General features: G+C 35.3%; 1 protein-coding gene across 3 annotated transcripts in view; it reads left to right on the top strand.

The window, feature by feature from the left end:
* The first annotated feature begins 17,415 nt into the window (after window positions 1-17,415).
* Window positions 17,416-22,495, top strand: part of C6 (complement C6) — a 65,398-nt gene continuing 60,318 nt past the window's right edge. For 2 of the 3 annotated variants that reach the window (XM_025924355.2, XM_086677905.1), the window contains exon 1: window positions 17,842-18,007. The gene's annotated coding sequence lies outside the window, so the exon portion shown is untranslated. Of the gene's footprint in view, window positions 17,566-17,841; window positions 18,008-22,495 lie in introns of those variants that run through there. The other variant, XM_086677895.1, reaches the window with a different exon arrangement.

The following is a 22,495-nucleotide window of genomic DNA, read 5'->3' as shown; positions in this document are numbered from 1 at the left end:
TTTTCTGTTACAATTCTTCTCTTTTTCTTGAATACAGAAAGAAAAAAACTCATTTTTATTTTCAAATTTTATTAAAACTATCTGTCTTTAATTTTTATTACTATATTTTTTACTTTGTGTAAATTTTTTCAAATTCTACTTTATTTGAAAAAAATACTTTATTTGATCTACTTCCATCATTTTATTTTAGTCATTTATTTTCAGTGTACTCACTTTTTCAAATTTTCTTTTTTCTTTCTTTTTCTTTTTTCTCTTTTTAATTTCTTTTCTTTTTCTTGAATGCAGAAAGAGAAAAACTTCATTTTTACTTTAATTTTCTTTTAAAAATATTTTTATTTAATTTTTATTACTATATTTTTTGCTTTTATGTAAATTTTTCAAATTCTATGTTACTCCCGTCATTTTATTTCAGTCTACTACAGTGTATTCACTTTTTCAAATTTTCAAACGATTTCTTTCTTTGTCTTTTCTTTATTCTTTTTTATCTTTTTTCTCTTTTTCATTTCTTTTCTTTTTTCTTAAATACAGAAAACAAAAAAATTCATATTTCTTTCTAATTTTTATTAAAAATATTTTTCTAGGGGCGCCTGGGTGGCACAGTCGGTTAAGCGTCCGACTTCAGCCAGGTCACAATCTCACGGTCCGTGAGTTCGAGCCCCGCGTCAGGCTCTGGGCTGATGGCTCAGAGCCTGGAGCCTGTTTCCGATTCTGTGTCTCCCTCTCTCTCTGCCCCTCCCCCGTTCATGCTCTGTCTCTCTCTATCCCAAAAATAAATAAACGTTGAAAAAAAAAATTAAAAAAAATATTTTTCTATAATTTTTTAACTATGTTCTCTACTTTTGTGTATTTTAGTCTACTTTAGTGTATTCATTTTTTCAAAATCTCAAATGATTTCCTTTTTGTTTTCTCTCCCCCCCCTTTTTTTTGTTCATTTGTTTCTCTAATCTGTCAAACCACTTTCTACACCCAGAGCAAAACACACCTAGGATCTAGCATCATCTATTCGATTTTTCTGTGTGTGTTTTTAATTTTTAATTTTGATACTTTTTAATTTTAATTTTTTTAATTCCAATTTTTCTACCTCATTAATTCCTTTTCTCCCTTCAAAATGACAGAACAAAGGTATTCACACCAAAAGAAAGAGGATGAAGAAACGACAGCCAGGGATTTAACCAACACACAGACACAAGCAAGATATCTGAACCAGAATTTAGAATCACGATAATAAGAATACTAGCTGGAGTCGAAAATAGATTAGAATCCCTTTCTGCAGAGATGAAAGAAGTAAAAAATAGCGAGAATGAAATTAAAACTGCTACAACTGATCTGCAATCACGGATGGATGCAGTGGCGGCAAGGATGGACAAGGCAGAACAGAGAATCAGCGATATAGAGGACACACTTATAGAGAATAATGAAGCAGAAAAAAGAGGGAGATTAAGGCAAAGGAGCACGATTTAAGAATTAGAGAAATCAGTGACTCCTTAAAAAGGAACAACATCAGAATCATAGGGGTCCCAGAGGAGGAAGAGAGAAATAGGGGTAGAAGGGTTATGTGAGCAAATCATAGGGGAAAACTTTCCTAACCTGGGGAAAGAGACAGACATCAAAATCCAAGAAGCACAGAGGACCCCCATTAGATTCAACAAAAACCGACCATCAACAAGGCATATCATAGTCAAATTCACAAATACTCAAGCAAGGAGAAAATCAGGAAAGCAGCAAGGGAAAAAAAGTCCCTAACCTACAAGGGAAGACATATCAGGTTTGCAGCAGACCTAGCCACAGAAACTTGGCTGGCCAGAAAGGAGTGGCAGGATGTATTCAGTGTGCTGAATCAGAAAAATATTCAGACAAGAATTCTTTATCCAGCAAGGCTGCCATTCAAAATAGAAGGAGAGATAAAGTGTTTCCCAGACAAACAAAAATTAAAGGAGTTTGTGACTACTAAACCAGCCCTGCAAGAAATTTTAAGGGGGACTCTCTGAGGGGAGAAAAGAGGAAAATATATATACATATATATATATTTGTATGTATATGTATATATGTATATATATGTATATATTTGTATATGTATGTATATATGTATATATGTGTATATATATATATGTACATATATGTATCAAAAGCAACAAAATATTAGAAAGGACCAGAGATCACCACCAGAAACTCCACCTCTACAAGCATCATAATGGCAATAGATTCATATCTTTCAGTACTCACTCTAAACATCAATGGACTCAATGCTCCAATCAAAAGACATAGGGTAACAGAATGGATAAGAAAACAAGACCCATCTATATGCTGTTTACAAGAGGCCCACTTTAGACCTAAAGAAACCTACAGATTGAAAATAAGGGGATGGAGAACCAGCTATCATGCTAATGGTCAACAAAAGAAAGCCAGAGTAGCCATACTTATATCAGACAATCCAGACTTTAAAATAAAGACTGTATCAAGAGATGCAGAAGGGCATTATATGATAATCAAGGGGTCTATAGACCTAACAATTGTAAACATTTATGCGCCAAATGTGGCGGCACCCAAATATATAAATCAATTAATCACAAACATAAAGAAACTCATTGATAGTAATACCATAATAGTAGGAGACTTCAACACCCCACTTAGAGCAATGGACAGATCATCTAATCAAAAAATCAATAAGGAAACAATGGCTTTGAATGACACACTGGACTAGATGGACTTAACAAATACATTCAGAACATTTCGTCCTAAAGCAGCAGAATATACATTCTTCTCCAGTGCACATGGAACCTTCTCCAGAATAGACCATATACTGGGACACAAATCAGCCCTAAGTAAATACATCATACTGTGCATATTTTCAGACCACAATGCTATGAAACTCGAAATCAACCACAAGAAAAATTTTGGAAAGGTAACAAATACTTGGAGACTGAAGAACATCCGACTAAAGAATGAATGGGCTAACCAAGCAGTTAAAGAAGAAATTAAAAAGTATATGGAAGTCAATGAAAATGATAGCACCACAACCCAAAACCTCTGGGATGCAGCAAAGCCGGTCATAAGAGGAAAGTATATAGAAATCCAGGCCTTCCTAAAGAAGGAAGAAAGATCCCAGATACACAACCTAACCTTACACCTTAAAGAGCTGGAAAAAGAACAGCAAATAAAACCCAAAACCAGCAGAAGACAGGAAATAATAAAGATTAGAGCAGAAATTAATGCTATAAAAACCAAAAAAAAAAAAAAAAAACCAAAAAAACAAAAAAAACAGTGGAACAGATCAATGAAACCAGAAGCTGGTTATTTGAAAGAATTAACAAAATTGATAAACCACTAGCCAGTTTGATCAAAAAGAAAAAGGAAAGGACCCAAATAAGTAAAATCATAAATGAAAGAGGAGAAATCACAACCAACACAACAGAAATAAAAACAATAATAAGAGAATATTATGAGCAATTATATGCCAATAAAATGGGCAATCTGGAAGAAATGGACAAATCCCTAGAAACACATACACTACCAAAACTGAAACAGGAAGAAATAGAAAATTTGAACAGACCCAGAACCAGTAAGGATATCGAATTAGTAATAAAAAATCTGCCAAAAAACCAAAAAGCCAGGGCTAGATGGCTTTCCAGGGGAATTCTACCAAACATTTAAGGAGGAGTTAACACCTATTCTCTTGAAGCTGTTCCAAAAAATATAAATGGAAGGAAAACTTCCAAACTCTTTCTGTGAAGCCAGCATTACCCTGATTCCAAAATCAGACAGAGACCCCACTAAAAAGGAGAACTATAAACCAATTTCCCTGATGAATATGAATGCAAAAATCCTCAACAAGATATTAGCCAACCAGATCCAACAATACATTAAAAAAATTATTCACTACGACCAAGTGGGATTTATACCTGGGATGCAGGGCTAGTTCAATATATGAATAACAATTAACATGATTCATCATATCAATGAAAGAAAGGACAAGAACCATACAATCCTCTCAATAGATGCAGAGAAAGCATTTGACAAAATACAGCATCTTTTCTTGATAAAAACCCTCAAGAAAGTAGGGATAGAAGGATCATACCTCAAGATGATAAAAGCCATATATGAGTGACCCAACGCTAATATCATCCTCAATGGGGAAAAACTGAGAGCTTTCCCCCTAAGGTCAGGAACAAGACAGGGATGTCCACTCTTGCCACTGTTATTTAACTTAGTATTGGAAGTCTTAGCCTCTGCAATCAGACAACACAAAGAAATAAAAGGCAACCGAATCGGCCAGGAGGAGGTCAAACTTTCACTCTTCGCAGATGATATGATACTCTATATGGAAAACCCAAAATATTCCACCAAAAAACTGCTAGAATTGATCCATGAGTTCAGCAAAGTTGCAGGATATAAAATCAATGTACAGAAATCGGTTGCATTCCTATACACCAACAATGAAGTGACAGAAAGAGAAATCAAGGAATCAATCCCATTTACAGTTGCACAAAAAACCATAAAATACCTAGGAATAAATCTAACCAAAGAGGTGAAAAATCTATACACTGAAAACTATAGAAAGCTTATGAAAGAAATGGAAAAAACACAAAGAAATGGAAAAAGAATCCATGCTCCTGGATAGGAAGAACAAATATTGTTAAAATGTTGATACTACCCAAAGCAAACTACATATTCAATGCAATCCCTATCAAAGTAACACCAGCATTCTTCACAGAGCTAGAACAAATAATCCTAAAATGTGTATGGAACCAGACAAGACACCAAATAGTCAAAGCAATCTTGAAAAAGGAAACCAAAGTAGGAGGCATCACAACCCCAGACTTCAAGCTATACTACAAAGCTGTAATCATCAAGACAGTATGGTACTGACACAAGAATAGACACTCAGATCAATGGAACAGAATAGAGAACCCAGAAATGGACCCACAAACGTATGGCCAACTCATCTTTGACAAAGCAGGAACGAATATCCAATGGAATAAAGACAGTCTCTTCAGCAAGTGGTGCTGGGAAAACTGGACAGCAACATGCAGAAGAATGAACCTGGACCACATTCTTACACCATACATAAAAATAAACTCAAAACGGATGAAAGACCTCAATGTAAGACAGGAAGCCATCAAAATCCTCGAGGCGAAAGCAGCCTAAATCCTCTTTGCCACAGCAACTTCTTACTTTGATCTTGGCCACAGCAACTTCTTACTTAACACATCTCTGGAGGCAAGGGAAACAAAAGCAAAAATGAACTGCTGGGAACTCATCAAAATAAAAAGCTTCTGCATAGCAAAGGAAACAGTTAGCAAAACTAAAAGGCAACTGACAGAATGGGAGAAGATATTTGCAAATGACGTGTCAGCTAAAGGGTTAGTATCCAGAATCTATAAAGAACTTATCAAACTCAACACCCAAAAACCAAATAATCCAGTGAAGAAACAGGCAAAAGACATGAATAGACACTTCTCCAAGGAAGATATCCAGATTGGCCAACTGACACATGAAAAATGCTCAATATCACTCATGATCAGGGAAATACAAATGAAAACCACAATGAGATACCACCTTACACCTGTCAGAATGGCTAACATTAACAACTCAGGCAACAACAGATGTTGGTGAGGATGCGGAGAAAGAGGATCTCTTTTGCATTGTTGGTGGAAATGCAAGCTGGTGCAGCCACTCTGGAAAACAGTATGGAGGTTTCTCAAAAAACTAAAAATAGAACTATCCTACAGATGCAGCAATTGCACTATTAGGCATTTATCCAAAGGATACAGGTGTGCTGTTTTGAAGGGACACATGCACCCCCATGTTTATAGCAGCACTATCAACAATAGCCAAACTATGGAAAGAGCCCAAATGTCCATCAATGGATCAATGGATAAAGAAAATGTGGTATATGTATACAATGGAGTATTACTTGGCAATCAAAAAGAATGAAATCTTGCCATTTGCAACTGCGTGGATGGAACTGGAGGGTATGATGCTAAGTGAAATTAGTCAGAGAAAGACAAAAATCATATGATTTCATTCATATGAGGACTTTAAGTGACAAAACAGATGAACATAAGGGAAGGGAAACAAAAATAATGTAAAAACAGGGAGGGGAACAAAACTAAAGAGTCTCATAAATATGGAGAACAAACTTACAGTTGCTGGAGGGGTTGTGGGAGCGGGCATGGGCTAAATGGGTAAGGGGCATTAAGGAATCTACTGAAATTATTGCTTCACTATATAGTAACCAATTTGGATGTAAATTTTGAAAAATAAAAAATAAAGTTAAAAAAAGAAATTAGAAAATATTTATTTGGAAAATGAAATGCAACACACAAATCTTATAAAGTGAAATCAGTTTTCAAAGGGAAATTTAAAAACCTTAAAATGTGTGTTAACAGGGAAAAGGCTGAAGACAAATGATATGTTTACTAAATATTTAAAAAACTAAACCTACATGAAAAGAAAGTGATAAAGTTAGGAGTAGAAATTAATAAAACAGAAAACAAACATGACTAAAGAGAAAATCAATAGACCAAAAATTAGATCTTTGAAAAGACTAATAAAATTGAGAAACCTTAAGACACAGAGAGAATAATTATTAGTAATAACAATTTTAATATGAAGAATAATAAAAAAGACATCACTAAAAAGGCTACAGAATCTAAAAATACCTTAGAAGCATACTGTGAGAAACTTTATGCCCAAAAAAAAGAAGAAAAAAAAGAAATGGACAAATTCCTAGAGAAAGAAGCTTTGCAAAAATGACATAATTAAAGAAATAGATAACCTATAAGTCTTATTTCTGTTAGATTCATTGTACATGTTATTAAATCGTTTACTCCTCAAACACTCAGATCCATATTGGACTTACTGGTAAATATTTTAAAATCACATCAATCTTAAACAAACTCTTCCACAATATAGGAAAAGAGCTAACAACTTGTTTAATCTGGCCAATCCAATCTTAACACTAAACTTTGACAAATATGTTTCAAGAATATTAGTACAGGCTAATATTTCTCATGAAAATAGAGACAAAAACCCTAAATATATACTAGCCAATCAAATCCAGGTATTCCCCAAATGCACTTATTCTCAAAATGCAATGGTGACTTGAGATTCAAAAATCAATTGATGTTATCTCCAGATGTGATCCTGTCAGACAAACCCCAAATGATGAATATTCTAAAAGTAGGTGGTCTTTATTCTTCAAAATTGTCAATGCCACTAATGACAACGAAAATTTATGAATCTGTTCTTGTATTAAGAGAGACAGTTGAGGGTGCCTGGTTGGCTCAGTTGGCTAAGCATCTGACTCTTGGTTTCAGCTCAGATCATGATCTCTCAGTTTGTGGGATCAAGCCCTGTGTCTGGCTCCATGCTGACAGTGTGGAGTCTTCCCAGGATTCTCTGTCACTCCCTCTTTCTCTGTCCCTCCCCCACTCGCTCTCTCTCTCAAAATAAGCTTAAAAAAAAAAAAAAAAAAAAAAAAAACCAGAGAGAGAGACAATGATGGCTAAATGAAACATGTGATCCTGGGCTGGACTCTGTAATAGAGAGGAAAATAAAAAAAATCATGCTTCAAAACTTGGTTTAAAGAAAGAGCAGATTGGATAAACTGTGAAATTCTTCTACTGGGATTTATCTTTGTTTTCTTTCATATATCTAAGCCTGAAACAACACTGTTTTTATTCAAATAGACTGCTTTACACTCTCCTATTAGAAACGATAGGGTCAATACAATTAGGAAGTCAATTAGGCATATTCCATGGTGTCAGTAAAAGGTATTTTGAGATCTCTTTTCCTATGATACCTATCATTTTCCTGTGATACCTATAAAGGTATCATGTCCACAGCATTTTGAGGGTCTTGCTTAGTGATCTAGCCCTGGGATTGCTCACCCACCAGCCTATTTTGTAATTGTTGCCCCCCACTGATTTCCTCTATTATTGCTGGAAAGCAGAGCAGAAACAGTACTTTTATTCAAGCACAGTTTCATTCAACCATCTAGCCCTTGTAGAATAATGAAATCATCACAGTTTTGTAACTAATTCTCTGCTCCTCTCTTTGTTTTCCTGCCTCCTCTGACATATATCTCCCCAGTGCCCAGTTGGGTAACAACACCTATTCATCCCTAAATGTCAGCTATAGGAGAAACCATAAAACCAAAGCATTTGTGTATTATAATAGTACCCGAGGTAATTTCAGCTTCAGGCTGAATACAAATCTTTTCCTCACATCCTCTTGAATTGTATTCTTTATATCTGTGATCAAAACAGATTGGGAAGCTTAATTGACAGTAGAAATTCAAATGGATTGATGGATGTTAAAAAATTTTACGATGGGGGAGGAGGATAGGGAAAGTGTTTGGTTAAATGAATATGGCTAAAAGATTATATTTATTCCCATCTAGGAAGCTCCAAGAATTTCTATTGAACATAGCAATTGGCCATATAAACTTATTTCATCAATCTCCTGTTATGACAGGAAAGAAATAAAATGTTGTAAATCCAAAAGGACAAGAAGAACAGAGGAGATGTCAGTAGATGTAATATTTCAATAATTTTTGGAAACAGAAAGCAAATGGAAGAAAGGTAGCTGACTTAGAATGGAGCAAGCTTACGTGCTAAAAGGCACACAGAGTGAGTACCAAAGAGGAGTCCCTTTTTAACCTGCAGAACCCTGTGGAGGCAAAGGACTTGGAGGCATCAGGCTACCTCACTCAAGACAAGCAAGTACCTCCCCATCTTCTTCTAGCAGAAGACACTAGGCTTAGAAAATCAAACCTTACACAAAGATCAAGGATAAGAAATGATAAAATTGTCGATATACATAAACAAGCAATTATTTTCCTTTTAATTTATTTACAATACATGTTGGTTTAAATCAGTTTCACCACTTTTTTTTTTTCATTATCATTCCCTAAGAAACTTTTTCCACTTCTTTTTCCCTAATTGCTCATCCCCCAATGAGATTTTGACACCCATGATATATTGTATACCTGCTTATATATTGTATGCATATATGTACTTTAAACATAAAAACAAAAAATACAAAGTTTACTTTTTGCTCAATGCAGATTTTAGAATGACTACACTTTTAAAAGTAAAAAGTTGAAATATTAAAAAGCTATTGTCATGTAACAGCTTCATGATTATTGCTCAGTAAATTTTAATGTAACTTATTTAGTTCTATAAATTGTAATCTATAAAATGAATATGCAAATTGGCAACATAATACACAGTTATAAGAGATTTTTAAACTATTCTTGTTTTTTTTTTTTAGGTAATTTACAGTTGACCCTTGAACAATGCAAGGGTTAAGAGTGTCGATTCCCTGCACTGTAAAAAATCGACATGTAACTTTTGATTCCCTTAAAATTAACTAATAGCCTACCATTGACCAGAAACTCTACCAACAACATAAACATTTGATTAACAGATATTTTGTATATGTATCATATGCTATATTCTTACAATAAAGTAAGCTAGAGAAAGGAAAATGTTATTAAGATCATAAGGAAGAGAAAATACATGTATAGTATTGTACTATACTTGTCAAAAGAAAATTTGCATGTAAGTGGACTCATGTAGTTCAAACCTATGTTGTTCAAGAGTTAGCTGTAATTTAAAAATTAAATTGCTTAAGGGGCGCTTGGGTAGCTCAGTTAGTTGAGTGTCTGACTTCGGTTCAGGTCATGATCTTACAGTTTGTGAGCTCGAGCCCCACATCAAGCTCACTGCTGTCAGCGCAGAGCCCGCTTTGAATCCTCTGTCACTCCTCCCCTCTTGTGCTCTCTCAAAAATAAACATTTTTTAAATTAAATTACTTAAAAATTATATTAGTGGACTAAACTCTTAATTTTGGCTTGATATGAGTAAATAACTTTTAAATAGCTGCCAGATATTCATTTGGATATTGTCAACATTTTCTTTCTTTTCATCACTTGATGTGACATTGAATAACTTGTAGAATTCAATAATAAAATATAAATTATTTTTATTTCATTCTCAAAGCCTAACTCACACATAAAAACGCTGAGGTCAAACATAAATAACATCTAACGAATATGCCTCCTCTTGCAATATGCATCAAGACAGAGGAAGCAATCGAAGAAAAGAAGTCATCTGCTCATCATGGATTTAGCACTAATCTTGTAAACATTCTGTGTATCTTCCATAAACTTAATGTCAGTGGTGCTTGCAAGATACCCAAGAAACCCAATAAAAGAAGTTAAATTCTAAGGAATAATGTTCTATTGGTAAGGCTAACCTTTACAAGGCCACAGACAATTGTAATATCTAAGAATTTTCACCACCCCCCAACAATCAATTTTCATCCTCTTGAGGGCAATGTTACCCCTCTTGTGAATGCATAGTTTACAGCACAAACTATAACAGCAGTGTATTATGGAGTTTACATGAAAGCCATAGCAAAGAGATCTGGAAGGGGGATAAATGGAGTTATACGGGTACCAGTAGTAAGAAATACAAAGATAAAAAAACAAAGCACACAAAACAAAAAAGAGAAGAAAGAAAAGAAAAACAATCCAGCTCTGATTTGAAAGTGACTGGTCCTGGAGAGAAGATGAGAAAGTAGGAAAGGGTAAAGTAGTGATGATGTTTTGTTGCCTTAAAACTTTGAGTTCTGTTTTTTTAAACAATATAAATAGATGTCCTTAATAAAATAAAGGAAATACTTTAATTAAATGTTAAATTAAACTGCCAAGATTATTTATTAGATCCTTGCTCTTGCTTTTAGATCTAGTTTATAAAAAGGTTTTTCTGATTACATTCAAAATATTACAAGTCTATTAAAGGAAAATAAGCATAACAGAATGGTTTGGGGGTGGATATGGGAATGCTAATAGCTAATCGCTAATGTACCCAGAGACTGAGATTCTTCTTAGTAATAATAGTCTGTCTGCATTAAAAATGAGGGCTGTACAGATCAGACACATGAAAATGTGCTCAGCATCACCCATCATCAGGGAAATGCAAATCAAAACCACAATGAGATATCAACTCACACCTGTCAGAATGGCTAAAATCAACAACACAAGAAACAAAGGTGCTGGTGAGGAGGTGGAGAAAGGGGAACACTCTTGCACTGTCAGTGGGAATGCAAACTGGTGCAGCCGCTCTGGAAAACAGTATGGAGGCTCTTCAAAAAATTGAAAAGGGAACTACCCTATGATCCAGCAATTCCACTACTGGTTATAAATCTAAAGGAAGCAAAAACAGAATCTTGAAGAGACATTTCCGCCACGTTCTTTGCAGCATCATTCACAATAACCAACCTATGGAAACAACCGGTGTCCATCAACAGATAAGTGGATAAAGAAGTGGGGTGTGTGTGTGTGTGTGTGTGTGTGTGTGTGTGTGTAATGAAATATTAGCCACTAGAGAAAAGGAAATCCTGTCATTTGTGATAATGTGGATGAGACTTGCTGGCATTATGCTAAATGAAATAAGCCAGATAAAGACAAATATGGCATAATATCACTTATATGTGGAGTAGGAAAAAAAAATCAACCCCTTAGAGAGTAGAAAAATGCTTGCCAGGTGCTATTGAAAGGGAACAGGTGTACCTTATGGAATGCAAAGGCAGAAAGTATAGCTGAGCCTCATGACGGACAACATTTATACTCTGTAGGCGTATTTCTTCAACTCCCCACTTCATTCTTCTTTGTCTCTGCAGAGAGGTATTTTCTGCCTCTCTTTGCATATGGCTTAAATAAGGTTCACATTATGTTTAACTGCAGTTCCAATTCCTAACCTTGGCACATAAAATCCAATTGACTCATGCCTCATGCTGGCCCATCAACCCTGCCCAAGAGGCAGACTCATGAGACCTACAGCAGGATTAGATTTTCCTGCTGACAAGGAAAATCTTTCCTGAGACAAGGCTGGACAGATTTTCTCTAATAAAGCATAGGGACAAGAGAAAATAGAGGCAGAGAGAATGACCCACAATTTTTCTTAGAAGAAACGGTATTTTACAAATATTAAAGAAATGCTGCTAAAAAGCTATATAATTTGCTCATTTGGTTTGTTTTCTCTCTCTTCTGCCCAATAGATGATGAACTCCATGAAAGCAGGGTTTTTTTTCCTTGTCTTAGTCACTGTCCAATGCCTAGAACAGTGCCTTACAGTAAATTTTTGGTGAATGAGTGAACAGAAGTCTTTAAATAATGATAACAGTGATGATTATAATAAATGTGAACTGAAGAAAAGAGTGCATGCACAAGAGAGGCTATAATTTCTGAGATAAATTTCTTATAATTTTCAGTATTTTTCAGAATTCATTTTTTCCAGCCAACTATTTGTATCTTTTAACTAAAGTTCTTGAAATTAACAAACTTATTCATTTTTTGCTCTTTAAGTCTCAACATAATGTCTGGTGTATAACAGGTGCTCAGTGAATATGTATTGATCAGAATGGGTGAGTAGATACTGTTGCTCTTATGGCACTAAGAAAAGTGCTTTGCAAGCCATGAGATGCCACCCAAATATCAAATTGTTATTGTCAGCATAGTGGACCTTTAGATTGAATGTTTACATGACCCTGAATTCATATTTGAAACCTAATCCCCAATGTGATGCTATTTGGAGGTGGGGATTTGGGTGGTGATGAGGTTGTAAGAGTGGAGTCCAATGAATGGGATGAGTGCCTTAAAAAGATAAAAAAGATTTTAGACAGTTCTTTTGCACCTTCTACCATATGAAACTGTAACATGAAACAGCCAGGAAGTGGGTCCTCACCAGATACCGAATCTGCCGGCACCTTGACCTTGGACTTCCAAGCCTCCAGAACTGTGAGGAATAAATCTCTGTTGTTGATAAGCCACTCAGTCCATGGCATTTTGTTTCAGCAGCCAGAACGGATTAAGACAAGAAAACTTGGTAATAGTGTTCAAGATGCATGGGATAGCTGTATGTCATGGAACCAACTAGGAAACTGATTCAAGAGTTTGGACAAGACCTATTTGACCTCAGTCAAATCTTGAGAAAAATATGTAACTATCTATTGTAAGATGTCCCAGAAGCCAACAGTAAATTGAAAGACGGTCATTCAGTTTGACAATAGTTCTTGTAGGCCCATTGTGTTTGTAACTCATGTTGCAAAGAGTGACATTAATGAAGAATAGCACTTAAGTAATTAAATACAGTCCTTTTAGACTACCCCGGAAATAATTTTAGTAGGAAAGGAGAAGAAAAGAGCATGGTAGCCTGAGGTCCAAAGCACACTTCTACTTCCTCCACTTGAGAGTTTTGATCTTTGATTGTCCGGGTGAAATAATTCAATTTGTAATTTTACTTTACTCACACACTGACTGACAAAGTACACTCTGAGGGGCCTGTGAAATAGATGGGGTCATTAGCCTTAACTCTAATAAGAAATTACAGTATTTTTCCTGTAATGATAAGTTGGCATGTGAATGCTTAGCATATGAAAAAGCCTTCAGATAGTCAGCAGCCTCCACTGTTCATTATCTTATGTTTGGGGTTATTTTCTTGGCAGAAAACACCATTTGGCTGTGAATCCGTCATCATTAAGAGAGGAATAAAGATTTTTAAAAGAATACATATTCTCCTTCTGGAAAAATTATAATTGCTCCATTTTAGCATTCCACGTCCTGGCTCTAATTTCCTTCAACACCCTTCTGTTCCCTTACAAGTAAAGGCTTTCTCTCCTGGTCAGTCTACACATTTAAGCTCACCAGCAACTTTCTGCATTATACAGATACAGAGCATTTTATTGAAAAATGTATTCCATGTCACCAGCCAGCACTTTAGAAGGCCTGCAGTTGCTGAAACAGTTCGGCTGGCGGATTTCACAGCATGCTTTGTTTCTCAGCAGCATGTGTCCAGATACTGTTTAGAGAGCACTCGTATTCATGCCAGAGGCGTACCTGAGCGTAATTGCACACATTCAATTCCTAGCTCTGGAACAATCACCTGTTCGTCTTACATAGAAGACTATTTCTACTTCTGCTTCTCAAAGCCAACTGGACACTGTGGTTCTATTGATCAGACCAGAAATCTCTCCCTCTGGGTTTCAGGGTTCAGAACACTTTTTCTGTAAAGGGACAGACATTTCTCTGCCCTTCTTGTAGCCCATATTACTTAACAACCCTACTTCGGCTTGTCCTTTTGGCTTCTGACTTTCTAGGTTATGACTGCTAGCATTTGCCCTTTGCTCCAAATACCATGACCATGGGAAAAACATATTTCATTTTAGGGCCTCATAGAACCAACTAGAGAAAGAAGTGTAGATAAATGGTGTATTATTACCATATATTTTTTTCTCCCATTTATCTTATCAGATACTCAAGGGTGAAACTCCTACCACCCCCAAAGTGCCTTCAATGCTGGTCTATTGTTTTCCTTCTTAGCCTGAAATTTCAATCTTTAAAGTCTCAAAATGGTACAGGAGAAAGACAACAGACTGTGAATCTGAGACCTGTACTCTGGTTCTGACTTACACTGGTCTTGGGTAAGTTACTACCATGCATGTTAAAACATGTTACTTTGGAGCAGTCGTCTCCTGCTTTACTTCAAAGAGTTTTTAGACCTGCTCAGATAATCATTTCCCACTACATAGTGAAAATATAAGTTGTTTGAGGAGTATTTGTTTTAGCTGTTTTCCATATTTGGGATATAATTAATATTTTTTTAAGTTTTCCACTGTTTTGAAAAAGTTTGAAAAATACTTAGTTTCAAAAGAAGAAACAATTTCAATGAAGTCATGTGATTTGCTAACGATCACATAGTTGTTGCAGAATCAAGAGCGAAACATAAGTCTCCACATTCTCAATCCCCACAGTTTTCTTTTTCCATTGCACTACTTTGTTGTGCTTCACCTTAGCATAATATCCCTATTAGCCAATCTCAAGCTATATTGTGAACCTCTCCAGAAGTATAATCATCATTAGATGGAAAGAGCACACTTGCCATTGCTATTTTAAATCTTCCCAGATTAAATTTGTATTTGCTTTTGCTGGTTTATGGAGATGCTTTTTCTATCATAAACATTTCTATAATAAACTGTATCCAGCAATCTCACTAAATTCATTATTAATTTTAATGTGTCTGTAGATTCTTTGGGATTTTTCTATCTACACAAGTAATACTAGAGGATCTCCAGTACAGTATTGAGAAGTGGTGATGGCAGGCATCCTTCTCTCTTTTCTGAACAAAGGAAGAAACTCTTCAATATTTTTCCATTAACTATGATGTTAGCTACAAGTTTTTTGTAGACACCTTTGTCAGAATAAGAAATTTATTTTCTGTTTCTAATTTGATGAAACTTTTAATCGAGCATAATTGTTGAGTTTTTTTTAACTTTGAATTGTAGTGTAGTTGACATATAAGATGTTAATTTCAGATGTACAACATAGCAGTTCAACAATTAGACACATGAAATCCTCATCACGATAAGTTTAGTTATCATCTGTCACCATACAAAGTCGTTAAGTTTTAATAAATTCTTTTCTTCATTTATCAAATGGTTATAAGATTCTCGGGTTCTGTTTTGTTTACTTTATTCTGTCTCACACCATTTATAAAAATACAGTATAACTACAGAGGATTAAAAGACTACTCACAAAATCTAAAACTGCAAGAGTGACGAAAATTTAGGAATGTATCTGTGACTTCAGATTTCTTAAACCAAATAATTTCTGTAGCAAAAGAAAAATTATCCAAAACAAAAGCTATGAGGACAGAATCACCAAATTAGATTACCTTAAAATTAAGATTTTTTTCTCTTCCAACACACGATCAATAAAACTAATACATGGGGCGCCTGGGTGGCGCAGTCGGTTAAGCGTCCGACTTCAGCCAGGTCACGATCTCGCGGTCCGTGAGTTCGAGCCCCGCGTCAGGCTCTGGGCTGATGGCTCGGAGCCTGGAGCCTGTTTCCGATTCTGTGTCTCCCTCTCTCTCTGCCCCTCCCCCCTTCATGCTCTGTCTCTCTCTGTCCCAAAAATAAATAAACGTTGAAAAAAAAATTTAAAAAAAAAAAACAAAAAAAAAACTAATACATATGTGACAAACTGAGAAGAGATCCTTAACATTTTTTAAATCATCAGTATATAGGAAATCAAGCAACAAAAGAAAAGAAGCACAATAGAAAAATAATCAGGGAATATTAATTGTTAATTCACAGATAGGAAACCAGAAGGTGCAGTGAGAACACAGGGATGCTGAAATTCACTATTGAAATTCACTGCTTAACCAACCACAAGACATCACATTACACATGTCAGATGTAACATCAAATGCTAGGGAGACCCTGCTAGTGAGAAACTCTCCTAAGCTGCTGCTAAGAGTGTAAATGTGTAGAGTTTTTCCAAAGAGCAACCTGGGTGCTTTTAGGAATTTTCTCACTAATTCACAATGAAAATTACCTTGTGCTTATAGTTGAAGGGAGTCAAAGTGAACAAAAGTAGGCGCTAAGAGAATGGATAAGTAAAATGTGGTTGATACAATGAATGTCAAAGTGAACAAAAGTAGGCACTGAGAGAGTGTATAAGAAAAATGTGGTTGATATAATGAATGTCTATGCTCCAACAAATTTACCTTGAATAAGGCTCAGAAGCATAATGGTGAATGAAGAAAGTAAGAAACCAAATAAAACATTTAGCAAAGCACCATTTCTGTAAATTACAAAAATATACATGGAAAAATGAGACTGTATTTTTGAAGAATACACATATATCTAAATAATCCTATGTAAGAACAGGCATCAAATACATTAACACATGTAACTAATCTAGGAAAAGAAATGAAACAAGATCCTTGGGAGAAAATAGTGAAATAAATAAAAGAAGATCTTGCACAGACCAGTAATGATATGGCTCTATAAACTGTGGAATGTGATCTATTCTGTGCATTTGAGTCTTTAAAAAATATGTGATGTCACTTACAAAATTATAAAGTTATATATGTACACATATTCCTGTGCATGTGTATACTTACAAAGAGAGAGGCACACACACATATACATATAATATGACTGGGAGTATTTACTCCAAGTATTGGAGTAAATACTGGTTATTAAAAATGATTTTGTCTGGTTATTAAAAATGATTTTAATTTTCCTCTTCACATTTTTCCATATTTTCTAAATCTTCCTCAATAAATATTCTATAATCAGAAAAAAATAAGAATCAATACATATTTTAATTATCTGGACACATTCCTAAAGGGAAGACAATTTTAAGCAATGTATTCTAAAGGGGTTTTCAAAAATGGAGTCAGAGATTTTTTTTCTGTTACAATATCCCTTGAGTGGGAAAATCACTGAAAATTCAGGACCCTGTGTAATATCTCACACAGTTTCAGTATTACTGCTGAAGTAATCATTTGCAAAGTCCAGAGTTTCCACAGTGTGTTTATTTTGACAACACGTTAGATCTCCAGGTTAGGACCTTATGTTAGCTAGCAATAGGAGGCAGGAAGCTTGTTTGGATTATCATATAACCCCTTTTTGTTTTGAGAAAGTCCCTATTATTTTTGCAGCCATTTGCAGATAAGCTCTCTGGACACCACAGACTCTGTTTACAGGTGAGTGATATAAAGATTTCATTTGTAATCTTAATATTTCAGAGTTATGGATCATGTTTCCAACAAACGTACCCTTTCATGCGTGAAAATACATAACTCAGATTATAGCCACTTATTTGCCTTTCTACCTAGCTTAAATCTCAAAAGAACTAAAAGATCATGTCTCTTAAAGAACTTCCAGAGAACTACCTTGTTGAGATCAAGTTTTTTCTATGAGTTACACTAGAGTTAAAAGTAAAGCAAACATACCCTTTAGTCAAAAGATGAGTCATACTCCTGGACACCCCAGCCTATCCTAGCAATGGTACATATCATTTTTTGAGCCTCTGGGGAATGCACAGAAGAACAAAATATGAAACAAAGAGATTCAAGAAATTTACAAGGAGATGGAAAGGAAGAACCTGCAGCTGGGGGCAAACTAGAACATCCTTTGAACTGTCGGGTAAGATATGCTGAACTGCCTTACAGAGAGATCGTTCATGTGAGGCGTGTACATCAGAAGGTGACAGGTCAGAATAAGATGGACTTCACTCTACACTAGAATTCTCTAAATGCTCACAAAGCTGTCTTCAATGGTTCAGTGGGATCACTGACTTTTAGAGTACAAGGGAGGTGGCAATTATAAGAAACTAGAGAATTGGTACTCTCCCACCATGGCACCACAGAAGATTTTTTCTATTTTCCTCTATTCACTGAACATTCTTTTGTTCCATGTCTCTATGAAAATGGTATGGTAATGGGTAAAATGCCCACATATAATTTTAGATGTTTCAAAATGCCCAGAGATGTTGGAAATTCATAAATAAGGAAACATTTGATATTTTATGCTGGGCCATGGTAATAACAAAATTAGAGAAATAATTATCTTTATTTGAATGAAAATTAATCCTTTTAACATGAAACAATTTTTCCTCATAACAATAAAGTGTTATCAAATGAGAAGATACCAGTTAGTTCTTTTATTAGCATCTCCTCAAATCAGAAGCTTTGACGTTACTGTCTTAATTTATAGCATTTTCCAAATTGCCTCAGAACAGTTATACCCAGAGAAGAGATCAGAATAATTTTATAAGGATTCTGTTCTTGCGGTTTTTGATATTAGTTGGAATAAAGTCCATCTTTGCCTTTCAAGCTTTTGGAAGTTGAAACAGATACTTTCTGCTGAGAACTGAGAACTGGTAGTCTCTTGTAATTCAACTTCCCCCAATCATCTACATCTTAATTCAACAAAATGCTTTAAAATTTTGTTTTCTCTGCAATTGAAGGAACTATTCTGGAGGAAAACCATTTCTTCAAAATGTATGAGAGAAGTAAATAAATAAACAACAACAACAAAACCCTCTTCTGTTTAGGCTTCCTTGTTGATGCAGTTCCTATATGAGAAGATCCCAGTTTGGGTATGAGAAGGTAGAGTGGTGGTCAGTCTAGTGGTTGGTTAACAGGGAAACTTCACATTCTTTAGGAGTCTAAGCTCTCAAGGACCCTGAAGCCAGTGAAAAAATACCCAATCTGGAGTTTGGGTCTGATGTTTAAGACTCATTCTATTCTGTCTAATCATAAGCTAAATTCTGTCTGGACACTCTTTGTCCCAATGTCCTATGGTTCCGGGCTGCCCAGGAAAACTAAGAAAGATAGGTTACTAACCAAGGAACCAAAATCAGCAGGCAAGTGTAGCAACCTTTAATTTTTGCGATTCAAATAGCCTAGGGCAGTAGTCGCTTATAGATAAGTAGCAGCTTATCTATGAGTTACATTTAAAAAGCTTGGATGAAAAGCATAGGAAGAATGTTCAGTTTCTGTCTACCTTCCCCAGACAGTGATAATGTATTCTGTTCTTTGTGTCTCACTCAATGCTGAGCAGTACACAATGGATACTCAAATGTATGTCAATTCCATTTTAAATTGAAGGACATTCTGTCACGTGTCAATAGTCTTGGTTGCTTTTATGGTAGCTTTTTTCTCTGAGCTTGTAGGGGAGTTCAAAAATCTCACTGGTTTATTAAGAAGAAGTGCTCTAATATTTGAGCATATTGAAGAAATAATTATTACATCTGATCCCAAACTCTTAGTTTGAATGAAGATTTACAAAATGATGAACCCATTTTTTTTTGGCCGAAGTATCCTCTTATCACAACTAAGAAATGTAAGATATTAAAATATGTTAAAAAATACATTAAAAATACATAAAAGTACATAAAAATACATTAAAATATAATCAGAAGCTTACCCTCTGAAACATTTGAGGTGGCCATATTTCAGTAGGGCAATTTGGCAATACTTATTAATATTTTAAATTTCACATGATTTGACTAAGTCACCTACTGCTAGGAACACACCCATTGGTCCCATGCATATACTACAAAAGTATATATACTAAGATACAATATGAAGGTGTTTATGGCAGTGTAGGTGTAAACTAAATGCCTAAAATTAGGATAATAGTTAAATCCAATGTAATACACCCATATTGGTATAAAACTATGCAACCATTAAAAAGATGAAGTAGATATGCATCTATCAATATAGAAAGATAGTCAAAGTGTATTATGAAGTGAAAACAGCAAAGTACAGAGTAATATACATCACATGTCCTATTTATGTGCATATATTTAAAGAACATGCATATGTATATGTGTAAGGTAATGTACAAAAGAATTTTCCTTCCATTGGATACCTATAAAAAGATAAAACAGTGATTATGTGTGGGGACTGATTCTGGCTACAGGTAAAAGAGAAATCTGGCCTTGTATTTTTCTTTCTTGCCTGTTTAAAAATTTCAAATATAAGCACGTGTTGTTTTTATTTTTTGAAAGTCAGCAGAAATTTTCTGGTTGATTATATTATAAACCATCTTAATTTTCTTCTTCATACATTTTGATACAATTTAAAATTTTTTAAATGTTTCTTTATATCAGAGACAGAGAGAGAGAGAGAGAGAGAGAGAGAGAGAGAATGAGCGGGGGAGGAGCAGAGGGAGGGAGACACAGAATCTGAAGCAGGCTTCAGGCTCCGAGCTGTCAGCATAGAGCCTGACATGGGGCTTGAACTCTCAAACTGAGAGATCATGACCTGAGCCGAAGTCAGACGCTTAACCGACTGAGCCACCCAGGCGCCTCACATTTTGATACAATTCAGAACTTAATAAATGTTATCAGATAAATAAGAGGTGGACTAACCAAATAAATTACAAGTGCTTTAAAAGAAATCCGAATCTCAAAAGGTGTAATTTTTTATTTCAGTGAACTGTTATAACAAACTAGAGGTAAAGCAGTTATGCTACAAACCATCACTCGTGAAAACAATGGAAGACAATTAGACAAGCTCATTTCTAAAATCTATCAAATATCCTTAATTTGACAGAAAATTTAAGAACAGTTATTACAAAATGGCTGTAATTACGGACTCACATTATTATATTCCTATTTCATAAGAACCAATTTCTAAACTGTTTCCCAGACTCCATTCAAAAATATTTACTCATTATATGCTATGCTTGCTCTCATTCTTCTTAATGCTGAAATGAATAAAACAGACAAAAGAGATCAACCACCATGCTGTTTGCATTCTAAGGAAGAAGGAAAGGGGCACCTGGGTGGCTCAGTTGGTTAAGCAGCCAACTGTTGATTTTGCCTCAGGTCATGATCTCACAGTTCATGAGTTCGAGCCCTCCATCAGGCACTGACAGAACTGAGCCTGCTTGGGATTCTCTCTCTCTCTCTTTCAGCCCCTCCTCTATTCACTCACCCTCTTTTTCTCTCAAAATAAATAAATAAACATTTTAAAAAAGAAGAAGGAAAAGGGGAAGAGGAGATATTTATTAAACTTCAGTAATTTATATATCAGGAGGGGATGTATAACAAAGAAAAACAAAGCAGTGAAGGAGGGTGGGAAACACTGGTGGAAAATTGCAATTTCAAATAAAATGTTCAGAGATCTGATTTTATTTGTAGGATGAAAAGTAACTAAAGTCATATTTTTTTTGAATATGAATAGCCTTATTTAATATCAAAACATATTTTTGGTCTTCACATGATCCTCGCTTATACTTAAGAGCCCCTAATTTTGAAAAATGCATAAACAATAGCTATAATTAAATTTGTTGCACTCTTAAATGTTATTACTAACTTGAAAAGCTAATTTTTATTGAGTGATGATTCCATGCCAAGGATTGTCCTAAGCACTTTACATGAATTTTCTTACTGAACTCTAGCAAAAACCTTATGAACAAGGGAGAGTATTATTGCTGTTTTACAGATGACGAAACTGAGACACAGAGAAATTAGGTGAATGCCATTTTACCTCTTTAAATGAAAGTTACAGCAGCATTTTCTATATATACTTAATCATGTTGCCTGTTTTGTGAGAGATACTAAGATCAACACAGCTAGGGGCGCCTAGGTGATTCAGTCAGTTGGACGTCCAACTTCAGCTCAGGTCATGATCTCCCAGTTCACGGGTTCGAGCCCCGCATCAGGCTCTGTGCCAAGAGCTCAGAGCCTGGAGCCTGCTTGGGATTCTGTGTCTCCCTCTCTCTGCCCCTTCCTCGCTCGTGCTCTCTCTCTCTCAAAAATAAATAAACATTTTTTTTCAAAAGAAAAAAAGATCAAATAACAACACTGGGAGCAGAAGTGGTTTTGCAAATTCCTTTCAATAGCTCACAGATCGTCAAGGCTCCACAGCACACAGAGGGGAACCACTGGTCAAAGTTTTCTCTGGCATTCAGTTACATCTGGAAAAACCCTCTTGTGGCCCGGGTGGTAGAGTTCAAAGCAACTAGATGTTCCAGTTACACAATCATTAATGTGATTAGAAGTTCAGTGAAAGGGTGCACCTCATCCAAGAATGAGGAGTCTTCGGCTCTTAGTTGCCATGTAGTCTCAATATTATTGTACCTCCTTAAGCCCCAGTTCATTATCCAGGAAATGAGGGGG

This window comes from Puma concolor, chromosome A1 (genome assembly GCF_028749965.1).
Source record: "Puma concolor isolate L17-30 chromosome A1, mPumCon1.1.hap2, whole genome shotgun sequence".
In the NCBI taxonomy this organism is placed as follows: domain Eukaryota; kingdom Metazoa; phylum Chordata; class Mammalia; order Carnivora; family Felidae; genus Puma; species Puma concolor.
Note: the sequence above shows the minus strand (reverse complement) of the source record. Positions and strands in the feature narration are given on the sequence as shown.